Source organism: Meles meles, chromosome 19 (genome assembly GCF_922984935.1).
Source record: "Meles meles chromosome 19, mMelMel3.1 paternal haplotype, whole genome shotgun sequence".
In the NCBI taxonomy this organism is placed as follows: domain Eukaryota; kingdom Metazoa; phylum Chordata; class Mammalia; order Carnivora; family Mustelidae; genus Meles; species Meles meles.
The window spans coordinates 43,314,527-43,340,727 of NC_060084.1; the positions used below are offsets into that span (position 1 = coordinate 43,314,527).

Consider the following 26,201-nt stretch of genomic DNA (forward strand, 5'->3'; position numbering starts at 1 on the left):
CACATATATACTTAAAAATTGACAGAAACAAAATAACCATGTATCTTGGCACTTATTTTTGAAATGATTAATAAGTAAATGAAAATTTGATAAATACAAGATATCCTTTTTATGTCTTATTTGTAATTACAGCTATAAACATTTTTCTTTTGACTTTAAGAACTGTCATTTCAGAGTGGTGATACAATAAACCATAATGTAATTATTGCTATTAACTTTTTTTTTTTTTTTGGCTACTTCGGTGCTCAAATTGTTAAAACTTCATTCCTTTCCATTTTCATGTGGTACTTTCCACATTTTCCCTAGTCTACATACAAGTTTTTGGGGTTTTTTTTTTCCCCCAAATACAAGAGAATGTTCCACCCACTATCTTGTTTATTGTTGCAGTGAACCCTGAAATTAGCTTCCAATAATGGAATCCTTTTTCCGTTTAGAGTGGTGAAGAATTCTAATTAATAAATGTAAAAGGAATGAGGAAGATAGGAAAACACTGTAATAATAATAATAATTACATACAAAATTCATTGATGGATACTAAAACATAAAGGCAAAAGTTTAAAGAGAAACAAGCCAATAGAATTACATCAAAGTATCTATCCCAAATATATATATTGGAATATATATATTATATATATATATTATAAACATATGGGATATATTACAAGGAGAAAACATTCCATATACCACCTTTTTGAAAGGATCACCAGTAGTAAGACATGGGCATATATACTACCCAGAGTGAGGCACTAAGAAGGGCTTACCAAGGGAGTAGTAGTCTGACTTAAGGAAAAAAAAAAAAAGACCCACTGGAGCAAGTGAGAGCCAGACAGGCACTGGGAGACTCTGTGCCTCACTGAGGAAAGTAAACACGGGCAAAGGAGATTCTAAGAGGCAAAACATCATCATATGCATTTTTTGTCCAACTTGCCAAGAGGAGCACAAAAAGGAGCACCCAGATGCTTCAGTCAGCTTCTCAGTTTTCTAAGAAGCGCTCAGAAAGGTGGAAGAAAAAGGAAAATTTGAAGAGATGGCAAAGGCGGACAAGGCCTGTTATGAAAGAGAAATGAAAACTTCTGTCCCCCTTCCAGGGGAAACAAGAAGTTCAAGGATCCCAATGCACCCAAGAGGCCTCCATCGGCCTTTTCCTTGTTTTGTTCCGAGGACCGCCCAAAAACAAAAGGAGAACATCCTGGCCTATCCGTTGGTGATGCTGCAAAGAAACTGGGAGAAATGTGGAATGACGCTGCCGCCGAGAACGAGCGGCCTTATGACAAGAAGGCTGCTAAGCTGAAGGAAAAACATGAAAAGGACATCGCTGCATACCGAGCTAAAGGAAAGCGTGATGCGGCAAAGAAGGGAGTTGTCCAGGCTGAAAAGAGCAAGAAAAAGAAGGAAGATGAGGGGGCGCCTGGGTGGCTCAGTGGGTTAAAGCCTCTTCCTTCGGCTCAGGTCATGATCCCAGGGTCCTGGGATCGAGCCCCACATCGGGCCTCTCTGCTCCACGGGGAGCCTGCTTCCTCCTCTCTCTCTGCCTGCCTCTCTGCCTAGTTGTGATTTCTCTCTGTCAAATAAATAAAATATTTAAAAAAAAATGAGGAGGGGGCAAATGAAGAAGAAGATGATGAGTAAGGTGGCTCTAGCAGTTTTTTTTTTGTCTATAAAGCATTTAACCCCCCCTGTATACAGCTCAGTCCTTTAAAAAAAAATTTAATGTAAGGCTGTGTAAGATTTGTTTTTAAACTGTACAGTGTCTCTTTTTTAATTAACACACTACCAAATATGTCTTTAGATAGCCCTGTCCTGGTGGTATTTTTAATAGCCACTAACCTTGCCTGGTACAGTATGGGGGTTGTAAATCGGCATGGAAGCTTAAAGCAGGTTCTGTTGGTACGCAGCTTCTACAAAATTATTGTTCTGTTAACTGAACACTACTTTAATTCCCCCCCCCCAAAAAAAGTTGCAGCTGTTTTGTTGACATTCTGAATGCTTCTAAGTAAATACGATTTTTTTTTTAAAGATTTTATTTATTTATTTGACAGAGAGATCACAAGCAGAGAGAGAGGCAGGCAGAGAGAGAGAGAGGGAAACAGGCTCGCTGTCGAGCAGAGAGCCCGATGCGGGACTCGATCCCAGGACCCTGAGATCATGACCTGAGCCGAAGGCAGCGGCTTAACCCACTGAGCCACCCAGGCGCCCCGTAAATACGATTTTTAAAAAAAAAGATATTATTTATTTATTTGACAGAGATCACAGGCAGGCAGAGAGAGGAAGGGAAGCAGGCTCCCCGCTGAGCAGAGCCTGATGCGGGGCTTCATCCCAGGACCCTAGGATCATGACGGGAGCCAAAGGCAGAGGCCTTAACCCATTGAGCCACCCAGGCGCCCCAGTAAATACGATTTTTTAATTAGTTAAAAAAAAAAAAAAAAAAAAGGAGTGCCTCCGTGGCTCAGTTGGTTAAGCGACTGCCTTCAGCTCAGGTCATTATCCTGGAGTCCTGGGATCAAGTCCCACATCAGGCTCCTTGCTCAGCAAGGAATCTGCTTCTGAATCTGCTTCTCCCTCTGACCCTTCCCTGCCTCTCATGCTCTCTCTCATTCTCTCTCTCAAATAAATAAAAGCATAACCATAATGTAATTATGAGAAACTGCAGATAAACCGAAAATGAAGAATTTTCTATATAATAACTTACCCAGTACTTCAGAAATCCATGACCTTTCAAGGTCATGAGTGGCAAGGGTGGAATGAAAAACTCCCAAAAGCCTGGAAGAGACTGAGGATGTTTGGCAACTAAATACAATGCAGGAATTTGGATTTGATCTTTGGAGACATTAGTGGAGAAGGTTTGGTGAAATTCAAATAAAGCTGGTACTTTAGGAGCGCCTGGATGGCTCAGTCAGTTAAGCGCCCAACTCTTGATTTCGGTTCAGATCATAATCTCTGTCATGGAGTTAAACCTCGCTTTGGGCTCTGTGCTTAGCACAGAGTCTGTCTGTCCCTCTCCCTCCATTCTTCCCCCCACTCTCTATCTTTTAAATAAATAAAATTTTGGGGTGCCTGGATGGCTCAGTCATTAAGTGTCTGCCTTAGGCTCAGGTTATGATCCCAGGGTCCTGGGATGGAGTGCCACATTGGGTTCCCTCCTCAGAGGGAAGCCTGCTTCTCCCTCTCCCACTCACACTGGTTGTGTTCCCGCTCTCACCGTGTTTCTGTCAAATAAATAAGATCTTTAAAATAAAATGAAATAAAATCTTTTAAAAACCCAGTACTTAATTGACAGTACTATGCAATGTTAATGTCCTCGTTTTGATCACTATATTATAGTAATGTAATATGTTAATATTATGCAAACTGGGAGAAGAATGTATGGAATTTTTGTGTTCCTAACAATTTTTCTTTAAGAACAGAACTTAAAAAAAAATACTGTTTGCAGTCAAAATGGGAGAATAGACTGGATTTACCTTCCTGCCCAAAGTAACACAGATAAAATACAAGCAACTGTTTTCAAATATTGAACAATGGACAAGTATAAACAAATGTGATATCTATATTTTTGACTTACTTCCTAGTAGACATTTCCACATCTCAGCACAGGAAGGAGGAATACAGGGGGAGCATCGTGATGCCAAGATGGAGATGAGAGTCCAGGGAGGCACAGAAAGCTAGTTTGCAGGCCTGACTACTAGAGCAAGTCTTGATCAGTGTGCGGAGGTAACCACCTGAAGCCAGCAAAAGAAATGCTTAGAAAAAGCACAGGTAACCCTTGGGAGCTATGTACATTCATAGCCAGGAATAGTTTGTGTCCCCGTCATCCAGAGCAATAAATTTCATGATATAAAGGGCATTGGTTAGATTACTTGAAAATTATTGCCTCAATAGAGAAGCAAGTTAGTACTAAAGGCTCTCTGGTCCCACCTAATAAAGTTTAAAGACAATCTTAATAGGAAAAAACTGTTACCAGGTAACATAGTTATATTCTAGAACAAAGCTTCAGTATATTTCTAGAAATATAAAAATACCAAGCACATAGAAAGCAAATTTTACGATGTATGACTGGTCGGAAACAAAACAGGAGTGTAAAATTGCAGGAATACATGAGTACTATGAAAAAAATCAATAGAAACATCCAGAAATGACAAAATGATTTTATATTTGATTTGCTAGATTTTATATTTGGCAATAGATACTGTCACTACAACCATCTATTTCACATGCCCAACAAGGAAGAAGAAATTATGTTAAGATATGGACAATATTAAAAAGACCTGGCACGTGGGTGGCTCAGTGGGTTAAAAAGACCTAAACAAAATTCTAGAGGTTAAAAAATATCTAAGATTGAAAAATACAGTCAACGAGATTAATAGAGTAGACACTACGAAAAAACAGTAAGCTTGAGAACACAGCATCAAAAACTACAAGTTGAAACAGAAAGTCAGACTAAGAAAAGTAAATTAGGTAACAAAACTATGGAACAACAGCAGTCAACCTCATTATTGTAATTAGGATCTCTGGAAGAGAGCAAAGAGAATGAGTAGGACCAAAAAAGACATTTAAAGAAATTTTCCAAATTTGGTGAAAACTATAAACCCGCACACCCAGGAAGGTCAACTCATCCAAGCAAATCACAGTAAAGCAATCATAACCAAATGGATTAAAATCAGTAACAACAATTTTTTTTTTTCTAAAGATTTTACATATATTTGACAGACAAGACGGGGGAGTAAGAGAGGGAGAAGCGGGCTCCCTGTGAGGCTTGATCCCAGGACCCTGGGATCATGACTTGAGCCAAAGGCAGACACAATGACTGAGTCACCCAGGTGCCCCCATAACAGAAGAATCTTAGCAGGAGGTAAAAAAAAAAAACCCAAAAATCCTATGTGCAAGAGAGTAAAGATAAACCAAAACATTCTGAAGATGGAGTCAACATATTTTGCCCCATTCCTCCCCACTTATTAGACAATGTCCATGAGGATAAGTACATGAAACAAACGTAAGAAGAATCTGAAACTGAGAAGTGGGGGCAAACTGTTTATGTACTTTGGGACTCAAGGAACAACCCAGCCCAGGGGTGACTTCCTTGGAGGAGAGTTGGCTTTTGTTTTTGTTTTTTGGCTTCAGACCTGAGTACCAGAGAACCCTGCAAATGGGTTAAGGTCACCAGATGTAAACAATTACCAAAAAAACCAAATCACGCCCTAATAACAAAACAAAAAACATCCATGATATGCTTGTTTTCCTCAGACAAGGGTTGAAAAGGTTGTGGCCTCCAGAACAAAAAGCCCTTTTGATGATGCCAGCTCTGTGTTACCCGAATGGTACAAAGAGAAATGCCTCCCGTCTCCCACAGAGTTCTGCACACCAACCAGGAGCACCACTCCCTTGCCAGTAAGTTATCTGTCAGCGTTATCATCCCAGCCCAGGAATAAAGACACAATGTCCCTTCTCCCCAACAATGGGTACATTCAGTTGCTGTATGAGCAGAAACCCGACTGCCAATCCTGGCACATCAGTAATGTGGACCCTACAAAGATGTGAGAGGAACACTGACATCATAGCCCAGAAATAAAACCCACCTCATCTTCTGGTGGACAGGTGCACTGGGAAGTTGTGAGTGGAATTAGGGCCCTGACTGTCACTGTGACCTGGCACTTATTAGCTGGTGTTCCCACCTTCTACTAGTTGACAGGCATCTGAAGAGGCAGGGTATAATCAGACACTACCACTCAACACAGCAGGAACAAAGGCCTTTTCCCCTTCCACTGAGCGGTGGCCTCCACAAACTATGTGTGTGAATAGAGCCATGACTAAATTCCAGCTCACCAAGTAACATCTACGTAGAAGCCAGAATGTCATAACACCAAATTACCAGAGTACAATCAAAACTTATTCATCCTAGCAAGAATGAGGAATATTCAACTTAAATGAGAAAAGACCACCAAAAACCACTAACAAGATGTACAAAGATGTTAGAAATCTTACAAGTATTTTAAAGCTATCATAAAAATGCTTCAATGATGAAGAACACACCTAAAAACATAGTTACAAAATACATGAAGTAACGACTGATGATTTAACAGTACTAAGAACATTCAAACCACTTTCAGTAATGGCTAGAAGAACTAGGAAGATGGTCAACAAAAAGCAGAACACATGAACAAGACTATAAACCACCCAGATCAAAGACCTCGATAAAAACGCTAATCAGTAATAGCAAAATACATTCTTCTCAAGTACGCAACACATTCTCCAGGATAGAATACATCTTAGAACATGTCTCAGGCCATGTCTCAATAAATTTATAGAAATTAAAATCATACAAAGTATATTCTAATAATGAATTAGAAGTCAATAACAAAAATGTGAAAATCACAAATCACAAGTATGTGGAACATATACAACTTACTTTTTTAAAAGATTTATTTATTTATTTATTGGGTGGCTGGGTGGCTCAGAGGGTTAGGCCTCTGCCTTCAGCTCAGAGTCTCAGGGTCCTGGGATCAAGCCCCTCTTTGGGCTCTCTGCTTAGCGGGGAGCCTGCTTCCCTCTTTCTCTCTGCCTGCTGCTCTGCCTACTTGTGATCTCTCTGTGTCACATAAATGAATAAAATCTTTAAAAAAAAATTATTTTAGAGAGAGAGCACTGGGGGAGGTACAGAGGGAGAGTGAGACTCCCAAGCAAATTCCCCACTGAGTGCAGAGCCAGAGCAGGGCTTGATCCCACAACCCTGAGATCATGACCTGGGCCAAAACCAAGAGTCAGATGCTTAACTGACTGAGCCACTTAGGTGCCCCTAAAACTCACTCTTAACTAACTAAAGTGTCAAAGAAAAAAATCATGAGGAAAATCAGAATACTTGCAGATCAATGAACGTGAACATAAGAGATGCATATAAAGCACTACATAAAGGTACATTTATACCTGTAACTGCCAATATTTTTAAAAGATCTCAAAGGAATAACCTTACTTTGTATTTTTTTTTTTAAAGAGAGAGATTACAAGTAGGCAGAGAGGCAGGCAGAGAGAGGGAGAGAGAGGGAGAGAGAGAGGAGGAAGCAGGCTCCCCGCTGAGCAGAGAGCCCGACGCGGGGCTCGATCCCAGGACCCTGGGATCCTGACCTGAGCTGGCAGAGGCTTTAACCCACTGAGCCACCCAGGCGCCCCAGGAATAACCTTACTTTGTACTTAAGAAACTAAGGAGAAAAACTTGAAACAAAAGGAATTAAAGAAATAAAGAATAGATGAAAAATAAATGAAAGAATAGGAAAAAAATAGAGAACATACCTAAAACGAAACTATGTTTCTTTAAAAGATCAACAAAATTAGGAGCACCTGGGGGGCTCAGCAGGTTAAAGCCTGTGCCTTCAGCTCAGGTCATGATCACAGGGTCCTGGGATCGAGCCCCGCATTGGGCTCTTTGCTCAGCAGGAAGCCTACTTCCTCCTCTCTCTCTGCCTGCCTCTCTGCCTACTTGTGATATCTCTCTCTCTGTCAAATAAATAAATAAATAAATCTCGAAAAAAAAAGATCAACAAAATTAGAAATGTTCATCTGAAATGATCATGAAAATAAAAAAGGAAAAGGTTAAAATTACTAAAATCCATAATGAATAAGTGCCTATTGATATCACAGAAATTAGAAGTATTATAAGAAAATGCTATGAAGGGGCGCCTGGGTGGCTCAGTGGGTTAAAGCCTCTGCCTTCGGCTCAGGTCAAGATCCTGGGGTCCTGAGATCAAGCTCCATACTGGGCTCTCAGCTCAGCAGGGAGCCTACTTCCTTCTCTCTGCCTGCCTCTCTGCCTACTTGTGATCTCCGTCTGTCAAATAAATAAAATCTTTTTTAAAAATGCTATGAACGGGGCGCCTGGGTGGCTCGGTGGATTGGGCCGCTGCCTTCGGCTCAGGTCATGATCTCAGGGTCCTGGGATCGAGCCCCGCATCGGGCTCTCTGCTCCGCGGGGAGCCTGCTTTCTCCTCTCTCTGTCTGCCTCTCTGCCTACTTGTGATCTCTGTCAAATAAATAAATAAAATCTTTAAAAAATAAAAAAATAAAAAATAAAAAAATAAAAATGCTATGAACAACTGTATGAAAGCAAATTAGATAACTGTTTAATCTAAGTCTTAAAAAGTCAAAATTAGCAAAACACACACAAAAAGAAAGATAACCTATGCCTGTACCTGTTAAAGAAACCGAATCCCTAATAACCTAAAACAGAAAGCATCAGGTGCAGATGGTTTCATCTGCTGAATTCTACCCACCATTTAAATAGGAAGTAATAATAATACTCTACAATATCTTCCAGAAAATAGAATAACAAGAAAGAGTTTGTAAGTCATTTTATAAGGCTAAAAATACCTTACTACCAAAATTACCTAAAGACACAAGAAAAATTACATAGTAGTATCTCTCATGAACATAAAAGCAAACATCCTCAACAAAACAATATAAAATGTAACAATGTACAGAAGTCATTATACAACACAGTCAACTGAGATTTATCCTACACGTGCAAAGCTATCTCAGCACTGTGAAATCAAGTAATGTGATCCATTACACATCAACAGGCTAAAGGAAGAAAAGTCATATTACCATGTCAATAGATGTGGAAAAAGTATTCTTTAAAAAAGAGTCAGTACACATTTATGATTAAAAACCTCACAGCAAACTAGGAATAGAAGGGGACTTTCTAGGGGCGCCTGGGTGGCTCAGTGGGTTAAGCCGCTGCCTTCGGCTCAGGTCATGATCTCAGGGTCCTGGGATCGAGTCCCGCATCGGGCTCTCTGCTCGGCAGGGAGCCTGCTTCCCTCTCTCTCTCTGCCTGCCTCTCTATCTACTTGTGATCTCTATCAAATAAATAAATAAAATCTTAAAAAAAAAAAAAAAAGAAGGGGACTTACTCAACTTGATAAGAACATCTACCAAAACATATCCGTTCTCACCACTATTTTCAATATTGTGCTAGAAGTCCTAGCTAATGGAAGAAGTCAAGAAAAATAACTAAAAGGAAGACAGATTTAAAAGGAAGAAACAAAACCATCTTTGTTTGCAGACAACATAGTTGACGATGCAAAACTCCAAAAGAATCAACACAAAGAACTCCTGGAATTAATAAGTGATTATAGCCAAGGTTACAGGCTACAAGGTTAACATACAAATGTCAAGTTCTTTTCTACATACAAGCAATGAATATATAAAATTAAAAACACATAACCATTTAGCACATAAAAAAATACTAAGGAATAAATAAATCTAAAAAAATATGTATAGCAGAACTAAAAAACTGATGAAAGAAATCGAAGCACTAAATAAATGAAGCAATATTCCATATTCATAGATAGGAACACTCAGTATTGTTAAGATGACAGTTATTCCAAACTTGAGCTATAGAATCATTACTATGTCGTCAAAATCTCAGCATGTTATTATGTAGATGTTGACTGATTCTGAAGTTCATATGGAAAGCAAATGACCCAAAGTCCACACTATACTGAAGATAAAGAAGTTGGAGCACTAACACTCACTTCACGATTTACTATAAGGATAAAGTAATTAAGACTATGCACTGTCAAAAGAACAGATCAATGAAACAGAACAGAGTGCTCAGAAATAAATCCGTACAAATAGAGCCAACTGATTTTTACAAAGGAACAAATACAATTCAATGAGGAAAGGTGTCATTCAACAAATGTAGATGGAAAAACTGGATATCCACATTAAGAACATGAATCTAGGGACAGGCTTCAAACTTCTTAAAAAACTCAAAATTCATTACAAACCTAAATGTACAGTGCAAAACTAAAGGACTTCTAGAAGATAAAACAGAGGAAAATCTAGGTAACTAGGTAGCTTGGGAATGATTTCTTAAGAAACCAAAAGCATAATCCATGAAAAATAAAACCTCAAGTTGGTTGTCATTAAAAATTTCTGCTGTGCAAAAAAACACTTTTTTTAAAAAAAGATTTTATTTATTTATTTGACAGAGAGAGAGAGATCACAAGCAGGCAGAGAGAGAGGAGGAAGCAGGCTCCCCACTGAGCAGAAAGCCAGATGTGGGACTCGATCCCAGGACCTGAGATCATGACCTGAGCTGAAGACAGAGGCTTAACCCACTGAGCCAGCCAGGCGCCCGCAAAAAAACACTCTTAAGAGAATAAAAAGACTAGCCACAGGGTAGGAGAAAAATTATTCGGAAAATATATAGATGATAAATGACTTGAATCTAAAATATACAAAGAACTCTTTAGAACCTAACAGAAAGCAAACAATCCAATTGAAAAACAGAAAAGATCTGAACAGACCGCTTACAGAAGATATACAGATAGCACAGGGTGCCTGCGTGGCTCAGACCTTAAAGCAGCTGCATTCCGCCCAGGTCCTGATCCCAAGGTCCTAGGATGGAGTCCTGTGTGGGGCTCCCTGCTCAGCAGAGAGCCTGCTTCTCCCTCTCTCTCTCTGCCTGCCACTCTGCCTACTTGTGCTCTCTATTTTTCCATCAAATAAAATATTTTAAAAGTATATACAGATAGTATATAAAAGTATATACAGATAAATAAGCTTATGCAAAGATGTTCACCATCTTAGAGCAATTAGGAAACTGCAAATTAAAATAATGAACTACCACTATACCCCTATCTAAATGGCAAAAATCCAAAATGCTGACAAAGACGTCTAGCAAAAGAACATTTATTCATTGCTGGTAGGAATGAAACATGGATCAACCACCTTGGAAGAGAATTTGGCAGTTTTCCACAAAGCTAACCTTACTCTTACCATATGAACTAGCAATCTTTCTCCTATATATTTACCCAAATAAGTAGAAAACTCATGTCCACAAAAATCCACACTTGGATGTTCACAGTATTATTAATTTTCTCTAACTGGAAGCAACCAAGAGGTCCTTAAAAGGTCTTCAAAAGATGAAGACAAACTGCTATACATCTATACAGTGGATTTTTGTGCAGTGATTTAAAAAAAAAATTAAGCTACTAAGCCACAAATACACATGGAGGAAGCTTAAATGCATACTGTGTAGTGAATGAAATAAGTGTCTTTTTATTTTCTGTATTTCTGATTCTTTCATACCAGCAGATTTACAGACTCTGGAGAGTGTGTGTCTCTGTCGCTACCTGTGTCTCCTAGGGCAACCAATTCCTTACAGATAAAAAATTTAAAAATTTACCAGATAAAAATTTACCTGGGAGTATGCCTTTCACATGCAAACCAACCAACCAGAGCACAAACTTGAACCTCCTTTACTGGGCTCATACTCAGGGCCACTATTCCCTTGCCCTAATCACCCCAGAGCCATACACTAGCAACTAGGGACACCACTTTGCCATAAAGCCTTCTGAGATTGTTCAAACTAATCAATCCTAAGCCTGCTTACCCTATCCCACCCATTCCTTTCTGCAGAAATCACAGTAAAGTCTCTTGTCCATTTTTTCCCCCTTGTTCTACCTCAAAACAGAGGCTGGTGCTTCCCCACATAAGCCTATGTTGCACACGGTACCTCCTGTAAGTATAAAAACAACTCCCTTCCTGACAGTCACCTCTGTGGCTGTGTCTTACCACAGCTGATTAAAACAAATCCTGGGACAATTTTTTATAAAGCCACTCTGAAGAGGCTACATACTGTATGGTTCCAACTACATGACACTGTGTAAAAACAAAACTGTAAAGACAACGAAATTATCAATGGATACCATAGAATAGGAGGGAGAGATGAACAGTTGGGGCACAGGGGATATTTAGGACAGTAAAACTATTCCGTATGATCTTCTAATGGAGTAACATGATGCTGTCTGACACATGACATTATGCATTTTATAAATGCATACAACTATACAACACTAAGAGTGAACCCAAATGTAAATTATGAGCCTCAATTAATAATATATCATCGTTGCTTCATCAATTAGAACAAAAGTACTATACACCTATACAAGATACTAATTATAGGGGAAACTGAAAGAAGGGGGTCCACTTCTTCTAAAGGATAGTTCAAGTTCAGTGTTTCCTTGATGATTTTTTTTTTAAGATTTTATTTATTCATTTGACAGACAGAGATCACAAGTAGGCAGAGAAACAGGCAGAGAGAGAGGAAGGGAAGCAGGCTCCCCACTGAGCAGAGAGCCCGATGTGGGGTTCGATCCCAGGACCCTGGGACCATGACCTGGGCTGAAGGCAGAGGCTTTAACCCACTGAGCCACCCAGGCGCCCCTCCTTGCTGATTTTCTATCTGGATGATCTATCCATGTTGAAAAAGAGGTAATGAAGTCCATCTATTTCTCCATTCATATATGCTATTCTTTTAATATACTGAGAAGCTCCAATGTTGCATGTGTATTTACAATTATTATGCCTCTTGATGAAATGACCTTCTCTTGTTAAAGCTTTCCACTTAAAGTGTATTTTTCCTAATATAAGTACAGTTACCTTATATTTTGGTTTTTACTTGCATGGAACATCTTCCATTCCTTCACTTTTATCCTATATAGGGGTATAGCTCAGTAGTAGAGCATCTGACTGCACTTTTATCCTATATATGTCCTTAATACTGAGATGAGTCTCTCATAAGCACCATATAATTAGGTCTTATTCTTACAATCTTTCAGCAACACTATGCCTTCAATTTGAGAATTTAATCCATTTATATTTAACGTAATTATTGATAGGTAAGATCTTATTATTGCCATTTTATTGTTTTCTGGCTGTTTGTAGTACCCTTGTTCCTTTCTTCCTTTTTGGCGGTCTTCCTTTGTGAACTGATGATTTTCTGTGGTACTATGCTTTGACTCCCTTCTCTTTAGCTTTTCTGTGTCTACTATTGGTTTTGCTGTTTGGTTACCACGAGGTTTACATAAACCAACTTATAGATATAATAGTCTCTTTTACACTGATAAATCAATTTAGAATGCATACAAACTCTATTCTTCTATCCCAATGCACACATTTCATTTTTCGTGTCCTTTGTGCAGGGGCCATTATAATCTTCTCTGAATCATGCCAATTTTTAAGTATATGTGTTGCAAAAGTGAGCACACACATTTCATTTTTTAGGTCACCATTTACCATTTTTTAATGTGTATCCATTAACAAATGATTGTAGCCATGGTTATTTTTTAATACTTTTTGTCCTTTAACAGTTATACTAAAAACAAATGGTTATAACAGCACCATATTACAATATTCAAATAATGGAATTTGAGTGTATATGTACCTATACTGTGTTTTACATTTTCATATTTTTTCATATTATTAATTTGTGCCATTTTATTTAAGCTTGAGTAACTCCTTCTAGCATTGCTTGTAAGGCGAGTGAAGTGGTAATCAACTCCCTCAGCTGTTCATCTGGGAAAGTCTCTCTCTTCCATTTCTGAAGCAAAGCTTGGCTAGATAACATCTTATCAGCAGCTTATTTCTTTCAGCATTAGAATATATACACCCACCCTTTCCTGGCCTAGGGAGGTTAAATCCACTGATAGCCTCATGTATGTTTCCTTGTAGATGAGGGCTTTTTCTTTGTCTTTGTTTTTAATTTTGTTAAATTTTCTTTGTCTTTGTTATTAGACCGCTTTACTATAATGCATCTTGGAGAAGATCTCCTTGGGTTAAATCTAGAGACCTATGAGCTTCCTAAACTTGACTGTCCAAATTGTTCCTCAGATTTGGGGAGTTCTCAGTCATTATTTCTCTAAATAAGCTTTTTGTCCCTTTCTCCATCTCTTCTCCTTCCACGAGTCCACAGGATATATAAATTGATTTTCTTCATGGTCTCCCTTAATTCATATAGGCTTTCTTAACCATTTTAATTTCTTTCTTTGTTCTTCTTAAACTAAATGGTTTGAAATGGCCTATCTTTGAGTTTACAGTTTATCTCATTTGGTTGGTCAAGTCTACTGCTGATCTCTGTATTTCACTTTTTATTACTTAACTGTATTCTTAAGTTCCAGTACCTCTCTTTGGTTCTTTTCTTGTTTCTAACTCTCTGAGGTAAGTGTCATTTTGTTTGCATATCACTTTATTAATTTCATTGCACTCTATCTGTATTTTCTTGCAGTTTCCTCCTTGCATGTATTTTGAATTCTCCATCAGGGAAAACATAGATCTCCATTTCTTTAGAGTCAGATACTGGAAAATTGTATTCCTTGGTTGGGGGGATCATGTTTCCTTGATTCTTCAGAAAATGTACTCAGAAGACTTACATTGCTTGGTGGGGAGAGACAAAAGAGTCACTGCACAGAGTGGTGAGTGGATGGAGGAGGAGCAATGGGAATGTTTGAGAACTGACTGGTGTGCTGCTGAATGAAAAGTTCAAAATGTTATTCAAAATCCAGATGCATAAAAGAAAAAATTTTAATTTCATGATGAAAATGGGCATAGTCTTAGAAGCAGAGTCAAAAAAAAAAATTCTCCAAAAGAAAAGCCTAGGGCTACATGGCTTCTTTGGTGAGCCATTGTTTGTTTGTTTTAATACCAATTCTTCACAATCTCCTTCAGAAAATAAAGGAGGGAATATTTCTCAATTCATTCAATGAAGCCAGTATTGCCCCAGTATTAAAACTAGAAAAAGACACCATAAAAGTTAGAGACCAAAATACCTATGAACATAGAGTTACAAATCTCTCAAAACAAAAACAAAAACAAAAACCGGTACAAACCAGGAGACCCTGGCTGGCTCAGTCAATAGAGCATGCACTCTAGATCTCGGGGTCATGAGTGAGTTCTAGCCCCATGTTGGGCACAGAGGTCACTTGAAAACAAAACAAAACAAAACAAAACAACAAATCAGGGGCACCCGCAGGCTCAGTCAGTGAAGCATGTGACTTGATCTTGTTATCACTGGTGCAAGCTCCAGTTTGGGAGAGTTTACTTAAAAAAAAAAAAAAACTGCAAACTATATATAGCAACTAACAAAAAAGATTATAAAACATGACCAAAGGGATTTATCTCAAGAATGAAAGATTGGTTTACAGCTAAAGGCCAATTAATATAATATTCCTTATTAAAAGAACAAAGGACAAAAATCTAATGATGATGTTTTATCATAAATGATAAAAAAAGCACTTAACATTCGAGATTTTTAAAAAATACTCAACAATGGGAGATTAGAAGAGAACTTCCTTATCGTGATAAAGAGCATTTACAAAAGATTCTACAGTTAACATTATTCTTAAAAGTGAAATGTTGAATTCTTTATCCCTAAGATAAGGAATAACACAAAGATTTCCGATCCTACACTATTCATTTATCTTTTACAATATTTTCTATCCAATGTTAAAAGACAACAAGATATGAAAGGATTATAAACTGAAATGCACACACAAATGGTGTTTATTTGCAAATGACATAACTATGTATATAAAACAGGGATTAGAGAACTACAGCCTGTGGTTTGCCTACAAAATACAAAGAGTACATAAATTTGTAAATAAAGTACTGATTCACACTCCTGCCCATTCATTTATGTAGTATTGCTGAATAATGCAATGCAACATTATTGAGTCGAACAACTGTGCTGACTCCTGCACAGTCTAAAAGCTGTGTGTAACTATGGACTCTCTCCAAACTAATACTAGTAACCTACTGTTGACCGGAAGACTTACAGATAAGATGCAATTGATTAACACGTTTGGTATGTTATATATTATGTACTGTATTCTTACAATAAAGTAAGCTAGAGAAAAAATGTTATTGAGAAAATCATAAGAGAAAATACATTTACAGTACTGTACTGTATGGGGGGGGATATAAGTACTCATGAAGGTTAAACCATTTTGTTCAAGGGTCAACTGTACTTGCAAAGGATACCACATGGCCACAGTCTTGAGATCATCACTATTTAATCTTTTAAGAAAAAGTGACAATTGGATGCAGAAAATATAAAGCAACTTATAAAACAGTATAAGGCTAAATATTATAAAATTGATAAGCACGTTTGGGAAAGTCACTGATGCAAAACTAATACACAAAAATCATTGCTATTTATATATACCATATGCAAACTATGAAAATGAAAACACTAATAAAACATTGATTTACAACAGAATGAAAAACAATACACCCAGAAATAAATTTAACAACATAGTATAAGTCCTTGGGGCATCTGGGTGGCTCAGTAGGTTGAACGTCCTGCCTTCAGCTCAGGTCATGATCTCAGGGTCCTGGGATAGAGTCCCGCATCAGGCTCCCTGCTCAGTGGGGAGTCTACTTCTCCTTCTGACCCTTCCCTCCACTCTTATACTCTCTCTCAAATAAATAAAATAAAATAAAAAATAGTATAAGACTGTACAATAAAAGCCAAAAAAGGATGCTGAGAGAAAATAAGGATCTAAATAAGTGGAGGGATAGTAGACTCAATATTGTTAAGACGGCATTTCGACCCAAATTGATCTATAGATTCAACAAAAATTCCTAGTAAAATCCCAGCAGGTTTTCTTGTAAAAAATGACAAAAGAATCCTAAATTTTATGGGGAAATATAAAGAACCTATAATAGCCAAACTACACTACAAGAACTACACTACACTATAGATTTCAAAATTTATAAACTATGGTAATTCAGATAGTCTAGTATTGACATAAGGACCGCCATATATCTCAATGAAATAGAAAGTTCAAAAAGAAACCCTTATATTTATGGTAAACTGATTCTTGACAAAGGTCCCAATGTAACTCAATGGGGAAAGTCTAGTCTTTTTAAAAAATCGTACTCATACATTTACACATCCATATGCAAAAAGAAAAAGGACTAAGATCCATGCCTTACATGATATGTAATAAAAGTTAAATAAAATGGATCACTACAAAAGTATAAGAGCCAAAACAACAGAAATCTCCTAAGGAAACACAGGACAAAGTCGTTGCGACTTGGGGGGCGCCTGGGTGGCTCAGTGGGTTAAGCCGCTGCCTTCGGCTCAGGTCATGATCTCAGGGTCCTGGGATCGAGTCCCGCATCGGGCTCTCTGCTCAGCAGCGAGCCTGCTTCCCTCTCTCTCTCTCTGCCTGCCTCTCTGTCTACTTGTGATCTCTCTCTGCCAAATAAATAAATAAAATCTTTAAAAAAAAAAAAAAAGTCGTTGCGACTTGAGTAAAAATTTCTTAGTTTGACATCAAAAACAAACATTAAATGAAAAAAATTCATAAACTGTACTTCATTATAGCTTGAAAACCTTGCTATGCAAAAGATGTTATTAAGAAAATGAAAACACATTCCAAAATAATTACACTGGGAGAAAATATTTACAAATTATAAATCTGATAAAGGACTTCTAACAAACATATAAAAGACTCACAACTTAGTACTCAATATTAGGAAGGCAAATAACTCAGTTACAAAAATTAGCAAAAGTTGGGGCACCTGGGTGGCTCAGGTCATGATCCCAGGGTCCTGGGATTGAGTCCCGCATGGGGCTCTCTGCTCAGCAGGGAGCCTGCTTCCCTCTCCCATCTGCCTGCCTCTCTGCCTACTTGTGATCTGTCAAATAAATAAATAAAATCTTAAAAAAAAAATCATAAACAGCCCCAGCAAATGAAAACATCCCAAATACTTATTAAGTGGAGAATGGATAAACAACATGGAGTAAAACTATTTAATGAAATACAATTCAGGAATAAAAAGAAACTACTGATCAGTGATAAAACACAGATTTACCTCAAAACATTATGCTAAGTTAAAGAAACCAAACAAAATAAGAAAATACATTTTCATACACATCAGCTTTCTAGAAAAGGGAAAGCTACATACATACAATGCACTTCACGTACTGCCTGTGTGAGAGCAAGGACTGACTAAACAGAACATGGATCTTTTTAGGATAATAAAAACGTTTTAAAATCCAATTATGGTAATGGTTACACACCTAATAAATTTACTAAAAATGACTGAAATGGTGTGCTTGGGTGTCTCAGTCAGTTAATCATCTGCCTTTAGCTCAGGTCATGATCCTGGAGTCCCAGGATCAAGCCCTGCATCAGGCTCCCTGATGCGGGGGAGGGAATCTGTTTCTCTCTCTGACCTTCCTTCCCCACCATATGTTCTGTCTCTCTCAATAAATAAAATCTTTAAAATAAAATAAAATAAAGCTCCATTGTTATTTTTATTTTTTTAAAACATTTTATTTATTTATTTGACAGAGAGATCACAAGTAGGCAGAGAGGCAGGCAGAGAGAGAGAAAGGAGGGGAAGCAGGCCTCCCACCGAGCAGAGAGCCCAATGCAGGGCTTGATACCAGGACCCTGAGATCATGACCTGAGCCTTAGGCAGAGGCTTAACCCACTGAGCCACCCTGGCACCCCCACTGTTATTATTATTATTTTTAAAGATTTTATTTATTCATTTGACAGAGATCATAAGTAGGCAGAGAAGCAGGCAAAGAGAGGAGGAAGCAGGCTCCCCGCCGAGCAGAGAGCCCGATGCAGGGCTCAATCCCAGGACCCTGGGATCATGACCTGAGCCAAAAGCAGCGGCTTTAACCCACTGAGCCACCCAGGAGGCCCCCCGCATCGTTATTTTTTTAAAAATGATTGTTGTACATTTATAATGGGTGAAATATAATATGTAAATTGTATTTCAAAAACTTTCATTAAGGGTTCATTTTAATGTTGACACATATTACTGAACTGCCCTTCAGAAAGCATATACCAATGAACATGGACACCAGCAATGTATGAAAATATTTTCCCTCACCTTGACAAATCTAGATGATACTAAACTTTTGGTAGATAAAAATTTTAAGTGTAATTAACATTTGATCCTTACCAGTGAGGATATCTTTTCACATTTTTATGGACTAAGTTGTTTTGCCAAAATTCACATGTTGAAGCCCTAACACCAAAGTAACTGTATTTGGAGGCCAAGCCTTAAAGGGGTAATTAAAGTTAAATAATTCAAAAGGTTAATGTCCATAAAAAAGTAGTAAGAGACACCAAACCCCGCTCTGATCTGAGAATGCACATAATATAGACCATGTGAAGACACAGAAAGAAGGCAGTCAAAAGAGAGTTCTGGAGGCTCTAGTCTGTGATGGCAAAATAGGAGGCTCCTGAAACAATAACCTCCGGAAGAAATCCAGAAACCAGCTGAGCAATTCCTACACATCAGATTGACAGAAAATCACACATTGTAAGTAAGAGGCTCAGCTCAGCACACACAACTACTGGGAGCCACAGTGAACAACAACAAAAACGCTACATGAATAATCAAAAAGGTTTGGAAGATAACTGAGAGCTAAAGCAGGATTCAACAGTAAGTTTCATCTCTTCAATGAGGCCGCTCCTTCAAGCCTGGGAGAGGTAACTGTTTTATCTAATGCACAGAAACTAATAAGGTAAAAGAAAAATGAAGAAAAGAATACGATTCAAAATAAAGAAGATAAAACCGGATTAAAAGAACTCAATGTAACAGAAATAACCTATTTATCTCACTAAAAGATAAAAATAATGGTCATAAAGATGCTCAGTAAGATTAGGAGATGATGCACGAGCAGAGTGAGAGTTTCAGAGGCACCTGGGTGGCTCAGTGTTGAAGCCTCTGTCTTCACTCAGGTCATGATCTCAGGGTCCTGGGATCAAGCCCCCGACTGGGCTCTCTGCTCAGCGGGGAGCCTGCTTCCCCCTCTCTCTCTTCCTGCCTTTCTGCCTGCTTGTGATCTCTCTCTCTGTGTCAAGTAAGTAAGTAAAATCTTTAAAAAAAAAAAAAAATTAGAAATCAATCACAAGAAGAAAACTTACTTATATGTGGACAGTAAACAATACACTCATAACGAACCCATGGTCAGAGGAGAAATCAAAAGAGAACTTTAAGGGCCACCTGCCTGGCTCGGTCAATGGAGCATGTGATTTTTGATCTTGGGATTGTAGATTCAAGCCCCACATAGGGTGCAGAGATTACTTAAAAATAAAATCGTTAAAAAAAGAGGGAGAAATTTTAAAATACTGAGACCAACGAAAATAGAAAAACAGCAAAACTTATGGGATGAACTATAACACCATTCCAAGTGGGAAGATCATAGAAATAATCACCTACACGAAGAAACAAAGACCTTAGGTAGAATTCTGGAGAAGATGGTGGAGTAGGAGGATCCTAAGCTCACCTCCTCCCACAGATACACCCAGATAACACCTACATCAAGGTCAATAATCCAGAAAATGAACTGAGGACTGGCAGAACAGACTCTCTACAGGCAGATGCAGAGAATAGGCCACATCAAAAGTACTAACAAAGGCAGAGACTTGGTTAGGAACCAAGCTGACCTGCAGGCTTGTCCATGAGAGGGAGGTACACCATCCACAGGCGCTAAGAGGGGCGAGGAGCAGATCCCACACCAGGCACTCCAGGCATGGGGGACCCACACTGGGAAGATGAATCCCCATAACATTTGGCTTTGAAAACGTAGGGAGTTTTTACAACTTTTACAAAGTTCTTACAATAAGGCTTAACACTGGGAACTTTAAAAATCAATAGCTTGGGATACCTGGTGGCTCAGTGGGTTAAAGCCTCTGTCTTTGGCTCAGGTCATGATCTCAGGGTCCTGGGATCGAGCCCCCATTGGGCTCTCTGTTCAGCGGGGAGCCTGCTTCCGCCTCTCTCTGCCTGCCTGTCTACTTGTGACCTCTCTCTGTCAAATAAATAAATAAAGTCTTAAAAAAAAAATCAGTAGCTGGGGTCTGAAAGAAACGGAGTTCCTGCCCTAAAACAGACACTATAACAAACAGCCACACTGAAATACAGCATACAAGCAGTGATGTGAGGCACCTGGGGTATTTGCTAAAGATTTATTGGTTAATTTTGGAAGGCGTGTTAGAGGGGCAGGGACTTTCAGACTTCTCCAGGAACAAAGACGCTGGCGGCCACCATTTACTTTCCCTGGCCCCCAACCTAGATACATGGACACCTGTGGGACCCAATGCAAACACTCTCCACCTAGCATGCGAACAGTGCCTTCCCCCTCGCGGCTCTCCTGTGGATCTGCCCACTCCAACCCACCTACAGCAGGAGTCCTTCCAAAGGGTTGCCAGAACCTGACAGTGTGCGAGCAGCCCCAAAAGAAACCAGCACCACTTCAAAATGACTCTTGCCCTGAGGAGAGAAGCTAACCACACACATCAGTTCAACCGCAGGCCCAGCAGTAGGCTGGGGGCAGACATCTGGTCTGAACTGCAGGTTTTGCCCACCAAAAAAGCTTCTTGGGGATGAACACAGGGAGAGTCCCTTGAATTTGGTGCTACCACAGCTCCGGCAAATGCCTGGTGGGCCCCAACTCAAGCCCAAGGCAGCCCCAAACTGGCCCATTAACACAGAGACCAAACCCTGCTCACAACAGAACCATTCCAGATGACTGGATTGAAGGCAAACATGGCTCAGCTACAAAAGTAGGGCACACACAACTAAAGTGTCCTTGAGCTGAATTCCCCCGAACTTGACTCCCTGCAGTGCCAGATTCTAATGAACAAGGGATGTTATACGGCGGGACACTACAGCTCTTCTTCGGAAGGCCACCACTTTCAAAGGCAGAAGACATAGCTAACCTTCCTAACACAGAGAAACAAACACAGAGTGAGACAAAATGAGGAGACAGAGGAATGAAATGAATGAACATGACAAAACCATAGTAAGAGCTAAATGAAATGAAGATAAGTAAAATACCTAAGAATTTAAAGTGGTGGTCATAAAGATACTAACTGGACTTGAGAAAAGAATGGAGGACCTCAATGAGACACTCAACTAAGAGAGAAAACAAAAAGAACAAATCAGAGATGACGAACCTAATAACGGATATTAAAAATACACTACATTGCCTGCCTCTCTGTCTACCTGTGATCTCTCTCTGTCAAATAAATAAATAAAATATTTAAAAAAAAAATACACTACATGATGGGGCGCCTGGGTGGCTCAGAGGGTTGAGCCTCTGCCTTTGGCTCAGGTCATGATCCGGGGGTCCTGGGATTGAGGCCAGCATAGGGCTCTCTGCTCAGCAGGGAGCCTGCTTTCCAACACCCCCCCCCCCCCGCCTCTCTGCCTGGTTGAGATCTCTCTGTCAAATAAATAAATAAAATCTTTAAAAAAAAATACACTACATGGAATAAATAGTAGACTAGAGGAAGCAGAAGAGTGGATCAGCAACCTGGAGTAATGGAAAGCAATAAAGCTGAACAAGAAGAAAAATAATAATAAATAAAAATACACTAAGGGAACTCAGCAACATTATCAAGCATAATAACATTTGCAGTATAGGGATCCCAGAAGGGGAAGAGACAAAGAAAGGAGAAATTTTACTTTAATAATAGCTGAAAAATTTCTGAATCTGGGAAAGTAAATAAAAATACCGATCCAGGAGGCACAAAGATTCCCCCAGCAAAATCAACCCAAGGAGATCCACACCAAAACACATAATTTAAATGCAAAAGAAGTAGTGAAGAAGAGAGAATCTTAAAAGTAGCAAGAGAAAACAGTTACATACAAGGGAAACCTATAAGACAATTAGCAGATTTTCAACAGAATCTTTGCAGGCCAGAAGGGAATGGCATGATATATTCAAAGTACTAAAAGAAAAAACCTGCAGCCCCAAATATTCTAATCAGTGAGGCTATCATTCAAAATAAAAGGAGAAATAAACTTTCCCAGACAAACGTTAAAGAAATTCATCACCACTAAACCTGCCTTACAAGAAATGTTAAAGAGGACTCTGAGCAGAAAGGAAAGACCATTAACAGGAATAAGAAAAGTAGGAAGCACAAAAGTAGTAAAATTAAGTATATCTACGAAAATCAGTCAAGGGATTTACAAAATAAAAAGATGTAAAATATGACATTACCTAAAACATGCGGGGTGGAGATAAGAAAAAATTTAGTAATTTTATAATGGGTTCAAACTTAAGTGACTATCAACTTTATATAGACTGCTACACGCAATGATGTTATATATAAATCTAACGGTAATCAAAAATTAAAAACTGGTAATAAATATGCAAAAAAAACCCTCAAAAACCCACCCAAGGAACCCAAGTGTATCACTAATAAAAGCCAGCAAACAGAGAAGAAAGGAATATGAACTACAAAACAACCATAAAACAAATATCACTACATAACTTTCAATACTTACTTTGACTATAAATGGACAAAACTTTGTAAGTGGACTAAATGCTCCAATCAAAAGATAGAGGGTGATGAAATGAATAAAAACGTAAGACCCACCTACATGCAGCTTACAAGAGAATAAATTTCAGACCTAAAGACACATTCAGATTGAATATGAAGGGATAAAAAAGCATTTATCATACAAACAGAATTGACGACAAAGCCAGGGTAGCAATACTTATATTGGACAAAATAAATTCTAAAACAAGGACTGTAACAACAGGTAAAGAAGGACACTACAGAGATTAAGCTCATAGACCTCTTTCCTGATGATTTTTTGGATTTGACATCTAAAGCAAAACTAAACAAGTGAGATTAGATCAAACTAAAAAGTCAATATGAAATGGGAGAGAACATTTGCAAATAATATATAAGGGGTTAATATCCAAAATATACAAAGAACTCATACGTTTCAATAGAAAAAAAGATCCAATTAAAAATTTAAGAGGCTCTCAAAAGACATTTTTCCAAAGACATACAAATGACCTACAGGTTAATGAAAAGGTACCCAACACCCATTAATCATCAGGGAAATGCAAATCAAGGCAATGCAAACCACAATGAGATATCACCACATCTACTAGAGTAGCTATTACCAAAAAGTCAAGAAGTAGCAAGTGTTGGTGAAGATGTGGAGAAAGGGGAATGCTTCTGTACTGTTGCTGAGAATGTAAATTGGTATAGCCACTATGGAAAACACTGGTTTCCTCAAAGACTTAACAGAACCACCATATAACAGAACCACTCAGCAATTCTAATTCTGGGTATTTATTGAAGGAAAGAAATCACTATCTTGAAAAGATATCTGCACCCCACGTTCACTGCAGCAGCATTTAGAACATCTAAGACAGGGAATCAAACCACACATGCATCAATGAATGAATGGATACAGAAACTGTGTGCCTGTGTGTACGCGTGTGTGTGTGTGTGTGTGTGTGTGTGTGTTTGTACATACACACAAGCGAATATTATTTAGCCTTATAAAAGAAAGAAATTTTGCCACTTGCAACAACATGGATGGACCTTGATATATTTGAAAGCAGCTAGGAGAGTAGACTTGTATTCAAAAAATTTTGTAACAATGTGATGGATGTTAAGTAAAGTTATTGTGGCAATCATTTTGTAATACATACATATATCAAATCACTTTGTTGTACATCTAAAACTAATACCATGTGACATGTCAATTTAACTGAATAAAAAATAGAGTTCTCTCCAGAAACCAACTCTGCTGACACCTTGATCTTGGACTTTTACCTTCCAGAAGCATGCCAAAATTAATTTCTGTAAAGATACCCAGTCTGTAGGACAGCCTGAGAAGACTAATAAACTCATAGTTAAAGTCATTTTTATTTTCTGTTCTGTGAACAATCTCTATATATTATTTGTTCAATTTCTTTTGAATTATTTTTTCCTCTTACAGATTTGTGGTATCTCTATATCACTTAAAAAAATTTAGGTCTGGGGTGCCTGGGCGACTCAGTCATTAAGCGTCTGCCTTTGGCTCAGGTCATGATCCCAGGGTCCTGGGATGGAGCCCCACATGGGGCTCTCTGCTCAGCAGGGAGCCTGCTTCCACCTCTCTCTGCCTACTTGTGATCGCTGCCTGTCAAATAAATAAATAAAATCTTTAAAACAAAACAAAACTTCTCTTTCTGTAGCTCTTTGTGGACTCTCCCTACTTGCCAGATTGTGATTCTGGGCATATACTTCTTTATTCATATAAACTAAACTACCCTGTCACGTACTTCCAAATGCCACACAAAGGCACAGTCTTCTACAGCCCTGCAAGATTAACTTTGTTCTTTTACCCCCAGTACTAGCTACATGACTGGGGGATGTAGGCTGCTTGATAAGTGATCAAGGACAGAAGCAGAAAAATGTTCACCTTTAGCCCCGAAGGCTGACCTATAGCCTGAATAGTTCCCATAAGGTTTTTTTTTTTTTTTTTTTCCCCTCCCATAAGGTTTAAATACATGCTGATTGCTCCATTCTTACAGGGTTTCATGACTGCCTGTAAATTTCACTGATAGTTAATACTGAACTGAATGATAAGCACCAGAGAAATCATGGGAGTAGAAATGTACAAGTAGAAATTCAAAGATATTTATGATATAATACTCCCTGGATTGTCCCCTCCTCCTTGAGTACTAAGCATATAACCACCGGCTTCACAAGGCAAAAGGGCAGATTTCAGGGCTCAGCAACAATGGGATGCTGCCACATTCATGAAGCATTTAATAAAGCTAATTGAATCTTTAAAATGTACTCTGTTGAATTTTTTAAATTTAACAGTAGTCATGATTGATTAAATCATTGGCCATTGGTAACGGATTCAACCTCCAACCCTTCCCTCCACGAAAGTTGGAGGGGAACTAAAAGTTCTTACCTGCCAATCACCTGATTGGGGCCACTAGCAAGCAGCCCAGGCTTTGGTTATCCAATGGTTTCCCAAAGTCACTGCATCAACATAACAAAAAATATCTTGATAGATTTCTATGCTTAGTAAATTGCAAGGGTTTTAAAAGCTCCTTGCCAGAAAAGGCTGTGAAGAATAAATACATGTATTTACCATAAATTACAGTATCACACTTAATAAAGTTGCAACTGAACTTTAAACAGCTTAAGGAATTTATACTAATCAAATTTAGTAATTGTTTAAGTGCTTTTGAAAAGATGGTTATTGATATATTGTTCATTAGATGTAGAAATTTAATAAAGTAAGCCTTGAAGAAAACATGACAGTGACTATCTTTCGACCACATCAAAAGTCCTGCAGATACTAAAACATTCATACTCAGTTTGAAGAACACAAGATTAATACATTCTTTAGCACAAGACTGACCTACTCTAGAGGCAGAGTTAACACACGTAGAGGATCCTTAGACAGAGTAACACAAACTTAAGGCATTCCGTGTGTGTTTCTTCTGTGCAACCAGAAAGTATTACTGCTATCACTTATTAAGTATTTACTATTCTTTCATCAAATAGCTACTTAGCACCATTCATGTGCCAGTCATTGTGTTAAATGAAGACTTAACTAAACTGACAAGAAATGCCTTTCATAAA

General features: G+C 38.4%; 1 protein-coding gene and 1 non-coding gene across 2 annotated transcripts in view; one reads left to right on the top strand and one right to left on the bottom strand.

Annotated features, from left to right (window-relative positions):
• The window catches only part of LOC123931579 (zinc finger protein 529-like), a 117,973-nt gene that overhangs the window by 61,057 nt on the left and 30,715 nt on the right, over positions 1 to 26,201 (top strand). The gene's annotated exons all lie outside the window — the stretch shown is intronic.
• On the bottom strand, positions 12,933 to 13,040 carry LOC123931937. The gene has a single exon (XR_006816355.1). It is a non-coding gene; the product is annotated as a U6 spliceosomal RNA (small nuclear RNA).